Source organism: Triticum urartu, chromosome 7A (genome assembly GCF_056163025.1).
Source record: "Triticum urartu cultivar PI428250 chromosome 7A, HENAU_Tu73, whole genome shotgun sequence".
Taxonomy (NCBI): Eukaryota; Viridiplantae; Streptophyta; class Magnoliopsida; order Poales; family Poaceae; genus Triticum; species Triticum urartu.
The window spans coordinates 94,652,139-94,660,166 of NC_141879.1; the positions used below are offsets into that span (position 1 = coordinate 94,652,139).

An 8,028-nucleotide genomic window follows, 5' to 3' on the forward strand; every position below is an offset into this window, starting at 1 on the left:
TGTGCATGTAGTGTGTGTGTGCGCGCGCGCGTGTGTGTGCGCACGGTCGGCGCCGGCGCCGGCGCCGGTGTGCGCTACGATCGATTGGAGACGAGGAGAGGGGCCGGGGGAGGGGCTCACAGCGCGCGCGGGCAAGGTCGATGCGAGGGCGACGGCGAGGGCGAGGTCGATCCAAAGGCGACGGCGACGGCGAAGCGAGGGGATCGGCGACCGGGACGGCGACGGGGGTGCCGCAGAGTCGACGGGGACGACGCGACGAGGACGGGGGCGTCGCGGAGTCGACGGGGACGGCGCGACGGGGGCGGCGACGGCACGGGACGGGGCGGCGGCAGAGAGAAGTGGGAGATGAGAAACTGAAAATTTTCGAAGTGCTTCTTATATAGGGGACACCCCCCTGGTACTAAAGGCCTGTTTTGGCCAGGCCAAGCGGGGGAAGCACCCCCCTTTAGTACCGGTTCCTGGCTCCAACCGGTACTAAAGGCCCCCCTTTAGTACCGGTTGGTGCCACGACCCGGTACTAAAGGGGTTGCGCTTCCAGGCGAGGGGCGCAAAAGTTTAGTCCCACCTCGCTAGCCGAAGGGCGCTCACACCTGCTTATAAGCCCCGCCGCTGCTGCTGTCTCGAACTCCTCTCTAATGCAGGCCTTCTGGGCCTACCTCTGCTACTCTGCCCTATGGGGCCTATTGGGCTTGCGGGCCTGCATCCTGGCCCAACAACAGGTTGGGTTTCTAGTCGTATGCAGGCCGCTGTGGCCCGGTAGGTGGGCTTTTTTCATTTAGTTTTTTCTTTTCTGCTTTATTTATTTTGTTTTATTTATTTTTAGTTGTTTTTTGCTGTATTTAGAGTTTCTTTGTGAATATTTTTGATAGTTTTTAGAAACTTTCAGTTAGTGCCGGTAGTTTTTAAATTTGAATCGTTTAAATTTTGAATTATTTGAAATTTGTGTGAATCACTAGTTTGTGAATAACTTAACTTTTAAAATACATTTTCCAGTGATTCTTTTTTCTTATGTTTAATATTAGTGTGTTTTATCATTATATTCAATTTGGTAATGCTTAAGTTATTTAAAAATGAAATGCCTTTGTAACGGATGAGTTTTCGTCCGAAACTCTGATACTTCGAAACAGATTGTCCATTTTGTACACGAAGTGTATCCAGTTTTGCGGTAACCCTCTCTACTTCTTCGCATTTCAAATGCCAAAACACATAACTAGCTACCCTAACTATTACAGAGATTCCCTCCTGGGTGTGAAACACAGAAGAAAGTGATGATAGCTAAGCCGATCACATCCCAGATCTTTGGGTGTGAAACTCTTTCTTCGCGTGTGTCCCTTTGCGTCGTAGCCATGGAAAATCTTCATCATTTAACGGGATGCTCGGGTCAATATTCACTGTGAATGGAGCAATTTCATCAAACTTTTCATAATCTTCTGACTTGTCTATCTTGTCATCCACTCCCACGATGTTTCTCTTCCCAGAAAGAACTATGTGCCGCTTTGACTCATCGTACGATGCATTCGCTTCCTTATCTTTTCCTTTCTTGGCTTGGTAGACATGTCCTTCACATAGAAAACCTGTGCCACATCATTGGCTAGGACGAATGGTTCGTCTGCATACGCAAGATTGTTGAGATCCACTGTTGTCATTCTGTATTGCGGGTCTTCCGTTACCCCGCCTCGTGTCATATTGACCCATTTGCACCGAAACAAAGGGACCTTCAAACCACGTCGATAGTCAAGTTCCCATATGTCCAGTATATAACCATAATATGTTTCCATTCCCTTCTTGGTTTCTGCATCAAAGCGGACACCACTGTTTTGGTTGGTGCTCTTCTTATCTTGGGCGATCGTGTAAAATGTATTACCATTTATCTCGTACCCTTTGAAAGTCATTATATTCGAAGATGGTAACTGGGACAGCAAGTACAGGTCATCTTCAATAGAGGTGTCATGCATGGTACGTGCTTGCAACCAGCTGGCGAAACTCCTGGTTTGTTCACGTGTAATCCAGTCATCAGACCGCTCTGGGTGTTTGGAGCGTAGCAAATTCTTGTGTTCATCCATATACGGAGCCACCAAGGCGGAATTCTGTAGAACTGTGTAGTGTGCTTCAGTGAGAGAATGTCCGTCCATACATATTATTTGTTCCCTCCTAGCGTGCCTTTTCCATCCAGTCTGCCCTTATGCCGCGATTCAGGAACACCAATCGGCTTAAGGTCAGGAATAAAGTCAATACAAAACTCAATGACCTCCTCATTTTGATGGCCCTTGGAGATGCTTCCTTCTGGCCTAGCACGGTTATGAACATATTTCTTTAAGACTCCCATGAACCTCTCAAAGGGGAACATATTGTGTAGAAATACAGGACCCAAAACGTTAATCTCTTCGCATAGGTGAACTAGGACGTGCGTCATGATGTTGAAGAAGGATGGTGGGAACACCAACTCGAAACTGACAAGACATTGCACCAAATCATTCTGTAACCTTGGTATGATTTCTGGATCGATTACCTCTGAGAGATTGCATTGAGAAATGCACATAGCTTCACAATGGCTAATCGAACGTTTTCCGGTAAAATCCCCCTCAATGCAACTGGAAGCAGTTGCGTCATAATCACGTGGCAGTCATGAGACTTTAGGTTCTGGAACTTTTTCTCTGCCATGTTTATTATTCCCTTTATATTTGACGAGAAGCCAGACGGTACCTTAATACTGAGCAGGCATTCAAAGAAGATTTCCTTCTCTTCTTTGGTAAGAGCGTAGCTTGCATGACCCTGATGTATGCCGTCTTTTCCGTGCATACGTTGCTGGTCCTCCCGTGCCTCAGGTGTATCTTTTGTCTTCCCATACACGCCCAAGAAGCCAAGCCGGGTCACACAAAGATTCTTCGTCACGTGCATCACGTCGATTGCGGAGTGGACCTCGAGGTCTTTCCAATAGGGCAGGTCCCAAAATATAGATTTCTTCTTCCACATGGGTGCGCGTCCGTCAGCGTCATTCGGAACAGGTTGTCCACCAGGACCCTTTCCAAAGACCACCTTCAAATCCTTGGCCATATCATGTACATCAGCACCAGTACGGTGGCGAGGCTTCATCCGGTGATCTGCCTCACCATTGAAATGCTTGCCTTTCTTTCTGACGGGATGCCTGCTCGGAAGAAATCGACGATGTCCCAGGTACACATTCTTCTTACAATTAGCCAAATATATACTGTCGGTATCGTCCAAACAGTGCGTGCATGCGCGGTATCCCTTGTTTGTCTGTCCTGAAAGGTTACTGAGAGCAGGCCAATCATTGATGGTCACGAACAACAACGCCTTTAGGTCAAATTGTTCCCCCATGTGCTCATCCCACGCACGTACACCTGTTCCATTCCACAGTTGTAAGAGTTCTTCAACTAATGGCCTTAGGTACACATCAATGTCGTCGCCGGGTTGCTTAGGGCCTTGGATGAGCACTGGCATCATAATGAACTTCCGCTTCATGCACAACCAAGGAGGAAGGTTATACAAACATAGAGTCACAGGCCAGGTGCTATGGTTGCTGCTCTGCTCCCCAAAAGGATTAATGCCATCTGCGCTTAGACCAAACCATACGCTCCTTGCGTCATCTGCAAACTCCTTCCCGTACTTTCTTTCGATTTTTCTCCACTGCGACCTGTTAGCGGGTACTCTGAACTTTCCGTCTTTCTTACGGTCTTCTCTGTGCCATCGCATCGCCTTGGCATGCTCTTTGTTTTGGAACAAACGTTTCAACCATGGTATTATAGGAGCATACCACATCACCTTGGCAGGAATCTTCTTCCTGGGGCGCCGGCCCTCGACATCACCGGGGTCATCGCGGCAGATCTTATAGCGCAATGCACCACATACCGGGCAAGCGTTCAAATCCTCGTACTCACCGCGGTAGAGGATGCAATTATTAGGGCATGCATGTATCTTCTGCACCTCTAACCCTAGAGGGCAGACAACCTTCTTTGCTTCGTACGTACTCTCGGGCAATTCGTTGTCCTCTGGAAGCATATCCTTTATCATTACCAGCAACTTTCCAAATCCCTTGTCAGATACACCATTCTCTGCCTTCCATTGCAGCAATTCCAGTGTGGTGCCCAGCTTTTTCTTGTCACCTACGCAATTCGGGTACAACAATTTTTTTGTGATCCTCTAACATGCGCTGCAACTTCTTCTTCTCCAAATCACTTGCGCAGTTTCTCTTTGCATCAGCAATGGCCCGACCTAGATCATCAACGGGCTCATCTGATGCCTCTTCTTCAGCTTCTTCCCGCATTGCCGGCTCAGCTTCTTCCCGCATTACCGGCTCAGCTTCTTCCCCCATTGTTGTATCATCGTATTCAGGGAACCCATGGCCAGGATAGCTGTCGTCGTCCTCTTCTTCTTCATTGTCTTCCATCATAACCCCTCTTTCTCCGTGCTTGGTCCAAACATTATAATGGGGCATGAAACCGGTCCTAAACAGGTGGACGTGAATGGTTCTTGACATAGAGTAATTGTGACCATTCTTACAGCGAGCACATGGACAAGGCATAAAACCATCCGCCCGCTTGTTTGCCTCATCCGCAAGCAGAAAAGTACGCACGCCCTCAACGAACTGGGGAGAGCATCGGTCATCGTACATCCATTGCCGGCTCATCTTCATTACACAACACCGAACAGACCAAATTAATACAAGTTCATACATAAAGTTCATACAACACTTAAATGCAACAAACAAATAACTCTCTAGCTAAAGCATTTAAATGCAACAACAAATACGATCAAGATCGCAACTAAGGTAACAATGGATCCAACAGCATAATGATACCAAGCCTCACTATCGATGGCATATTTTCTAATCTTTCTAATCTTCAAGCGCATTTTCTCCATCTTGATCTTGTGATCATCGACGACATCGGCAACATGCAACTCCAATTCCATCTTCTCCCCCTCACTTCTTTTCAATTTTTCTTTCAAGTACTCGTTTTCTCTTTCAACTAAATTTAACCTCTCGGCAATAGGGTCGGTTGGAATTTCAGGTTCAGATACCTCCTAGAAAAAATTTCTATGTCAACTTGATGGGCATAATTTGTCATAAACACGAAATGCAACTAGTTTTAAAAGAGAATATACATACCACATCCGAATCATAACAAGGACTAGGGCCGACGGGGACGGATATCAAAACCATGGCACTATATGTATAACAAACAACGTACGGGTAAGATAATTATACGAGTAACTATATATCCAAATCACAAACATCAATTTTTATATAAAATTTCATGAACAAGAGGCTCACCACAAGGTGGTGCCGGCGACGGGACGGTGCGGGCGATCGACGGTGGCTACGATGGAGATTTAGAAGGCACTAAGTAAACCACACCTACATATGCAAACTAAGTGTTATTTTGACCTCAAATTGCATATAAATCAAATACTAGCACATATATATATATATATCCTCCCAAATTACTAAACTCACAAATTAATCACTATATAAACCAATGCAAGAGCTAATCTAGCAATGAGAGATGAAAGGACAAAGTTGCTAACCTTTGTGATCATTTGAATGGATGAGGGCCTTCAAATCTTGACAAATTTTGGGCAAATTTTGTGATGAACTCGAGAGGAAGAAGGGAAGAACAGAGGAGAGGGCCGGAGAGGGGAAAGGGGGAAGAACAGAGTCCTGGTGGATGAAGGGTTTATATAGGACGACCTTTAGTACCGGTTCGTGGCACGAACCGGTACTAAAGGTGCTGGAGGGGCCCCACTCTGGCAACATCCTGCCAACACTCTCATTAGTACCGGTTCGTGGCACGAACTGGTGCTAAAGGTTAGCCACGAACCGGTACTAATGAAAGCGGCCCGGCTAGCCGTTGGAACCGGCACTAATATACATTAGTGCCGGCTCAAATACAAACCGGCACTAATGTGCTTCACGATTGACCCTTTTTCTACTAGTGCATGTTCTTTCCAACATGCTGAGCTTGCCAAAGGATAAAATGAAAAAGAAAAGGTGAAGATCACCATGACTCTTGCATAAGGTAGAAGATAATAATAAAGGATAGGCCCTTCGCAGAGGGAAGCAGAGGTTGCCATGCGCTTTTGTGGTTGGATATATAAAATCTCAATGCTAAAGAACATCACTTTATATTGCCACTTGTGATATGAACCTTTATTATGCAGTCCTTCACTTTTATTACTTCCACATCACAAGATCGTATAAAGTTTATTCCTCCCACACTAATCAATCATACATATTTAGAGCAGTTTTTATTGCTTTGCACCGATGACAACTTACTTGAAGGATCTTACTCAATCCATAGGTAGATATGGTGGACTCTCATGGCAAAACTGGTTTAAGGGTATTTGGAAGCACAAGTAGTATTTCTACCTGGTGCTGAGAATTTGGCTAGCGTGAGGGGGAAAGGCAAGCTCAACAAGTTAGAGTAACCATGACAACATACTTTATCTCAGAAATAAGAAAGACATAACTCATTACGTTTTCTTCCTTGTCCAACATCAACTCTTTAGCATGTCATATTTTAATGAGTGCTCCCAATCATAAAAGATGTCAATGATAATATATCTATATGTGAAAACCTCTCTTTCCTTATTACTTCCTATTAATTGCAATAATGACCAAAGCTATGTCTGCCAATTCCAAACAACTTTTAATCATCATACTCTTTCTATGTGAAGTCATTACTCTCAATAAGATCAATATGAACTTTTTGTTTCTTTCTATTCTTTTTCTCTTTTCTTTTATTCACCCAAGATCATGGAAAAATAATCAAGCCCTTGACTCAACACTAATCTTTATTATATATAACTCACGGACTCGATTACATAGAGAGATCATAAAGCAAAACTCAAAACTAGATCATGCCATAAACTTTATTCTACTAGATCAAGATACTACTAATAGGATCGAACTAAGAAAAACGGTAAATATAAGAGTTGTGATTGTGATACGATACCGGGGCACCTCCCCCAAGCTTGGCTGTTGCCAAGGGGAGTGCCCATACCCAGATACTCAATTCTTCTTTGTTGGAGGAGACGGTGGGGGTGTTGTTGATGATGCGGGCTTGTCATCCATCTTCCAAGGCATAGGTTCACCATCATAGAAAGATGATCGAGTCTCCGGAATCCTCAAATCTGCAGCCAACCTCATTCTCCTGAATCTATATTCATACTCACAGTTTTGGTTTTGAAGGTCATAGACTTGGGCTTGGAGGTGCTCGATCTTCTCATGTAGCTTGAAGATGGCCTCCTCGATGTTCTTGGCATCCGGCTTGTAGTTGTTAGTGAACTACGCGAGCATCATGTGGCTAGAGTTGATTCCACGCTCCACCATCCTTTGGCACTTGAAAACTTGTTGCTCCAATGCTTCGAGCCTCGTCTCTATGCTTCCGGTCCCCTTTGGTCCCTCTTCATCGCGGATGTGCAACAACCCATCACGCAACTCAATGGTTTGAGGGTGTCACAACACCCCCGCGAGGTAAGGGTTGATGACCTTCTCGAAGAACTCGTCCTTGAAGGCGCTTGGGGGCGTCATGATAACCTAGATTTGTCAGAAAAACAGCTCGAAACAAAAACAGGAGATTTTTGTGTGATACGGGAGTCAAAACCTTCGGGAGAATATATAATGAATTTTTACCAACCAAAATACGTAATCTGCAAGAAAACGGAGTCCGGAAGGCACACGAGGTGCTCACGAGGTAGGGGGGCACGCCCAGGGGGGTAGGGCGCGCCCACCACCCTCGTGGGCCCCTCGTGTCCTTCCCGGACTGCTACTTATTTTTCTATTTTCTAAATATTCCAAAACGGAGAAATATTGCCTTAAAAGTTGTTTTGGAGTCGGTTTACTTACCATACCACATACCTATTCCTTTTTGGAGTCTGAAACGTTCCGGAAAGTGTCTCTTATGTATTCCTCCGGGGTTACAGTTTCAATAATATTGGTTTCAACATTTATGGGATTACCTGAGATATAATGTTTGATTCTTTGACCGTTTACCACCTTCGGATTTG

The 8,028-nt window shown here is 45.2% G+C and overlaps 1 pseudogene; it reads right to left on the reverse strand.

The window, feature by feature from the left end:
• Window positions 1-1,284: 1,284 nt before the first annotated feature.
• Window positions 1,285-4,648, reverse strand: LOC147958169 (uncharacterized; annotated as a pseudogene).
• Between the last annotated feature and the right edge of the window lie 3,380 nt (window positions 4,649-8,028).